The 1,391-nt window shown below is 39.5% G+C and overlaps 1 protein-coding gene across 2 annotated transcripts in view; it reads right to left on the reverse strand.

The window, feature by feature from the left end:
• The window catches only part of sapcd2 (suppressor APC domain containing 2), a 13,613-nt gene that overhangs the window by 9,481 nt on the left and 2,741 nt on the right, over positions 1-1,391 (reverse strand). The window lies entirely within an intron of this gene.

Raw genomic sequence — 1,391 nt, forward strand, 5'->3', positions numbered from 1 at the left:
CTTATCTTTCTTATCTTTATTTATCTATTTTAAAAGTACTCTATTCTTGTGTGATTTTTGTGTGATTTGTATATTTTATGCACCAATGCACCAAGACAAGTTCCTCCTAGGTGTAAAAACTTACTTGGCAATAAACCTATACTGATTCTGATTATCTTAAAAAGGTGGGCCACGTGCCAAATTTGCATTCAAGGTCGACATGAATTCTAAATCAGGCTGATTTTTTAAAATGTGAGATTAAATTTCACTGTGCAAAATACCCCCACATCTGTAGACAGGCAGTAATGAAGAAGACTACAGACGAAACATTAATTTGACCCTATAATGAATTCAGGTTGCCAGTGTTTACCACAGGAGGGAGCTGTACGCTGCAAATGTATCAACAAGGCAGAATGACTTCTTCTACATGGTGCACACTGACCTCAACACAGAGTGATAATGTAGCAGAAACATTCCGATTTTAAATACACAGCTAAACAAAAATGTTTTATAAAACACTTTGTGCAACCAATCGTAGTCGCTTGTTTGATCACTTGACTGAGGTTGAGTTCAGTGAAGCATCTGAGTGAAAACACACCGACTGTATATATCATCTCAGAAATCTCAACACAGGACAACCTCCTTGAATCACTTTCAATTACTGTGTGGGTTTTTATATATGGATGAACAGTGAATAATACAGCGTATTAGGCAATGTGTGATATTTAGATAAAAAACACAGTGGGTTGTAAACACTGCAGCCTACTAAACAGCCCTTACAGTAAGATTGTTATGTCAGCAGCACTTTCCGAGCTCAAGAACAAACGTTGAAACTCAAATTTAACAGTTTCCAATTATTCCACAGATAACAAACAGAAAGATTTCCGTCTCTACTCTCCTTTGGAGTTAAGTTTGTTTTCTTTAACAGCTGAACGACATGCAGGTCTGATCAAGTGGAGGCTTGGCGAAGCATCTCAGTGGTATTGATCTGTGGTATCTCCCTTTCAGATGAGGCATTTTATAAGTATCAGATTTGTTTAGACTTCACTAGACATCACGACTGCGTTCACAAAACCAAGAGAAAGTAACAGTGAGAGAGAGAGAGAGAGAGAGAGAGAGAGTGGTCGGACTTTGTGGTGATGTCCAGGGTGATGGGGAGGATTTCACCACTGCCGTGATTCAGTGAGCCCTGGCCTGTTCGCTGTAATCTGGCCTAATCCAACAAGGTTTGGCTGCATGTGAGAGATTACAGCATAGTCACTGGCGGTCTGTCTATGTTATGTGGTCAAAAGTATGTGGACGCCTGAACAAATTAAGTGGACTTATATTATACATGTCTCATTCAAAAACCATCAACATTAACATGCTTCCTCTAGGGAAGGGCAACTGAGGTGTTAGATGGGGTTGAGGTG

Source organism: Morone saxatilis, unplaced genomic scaffold (genome assembly GCF_004916995.1).
Source record: "Morone saxatilis isolate NCDOM2014 unplaced genomic scaffold, NCSU_SB_2.0 Contig21, whole genome shotgun sequence".
NCBI lineage: Eukaryota > Metazoa > Chordata > Actinopteri > Moronidae > Morone > Morone saxatilis.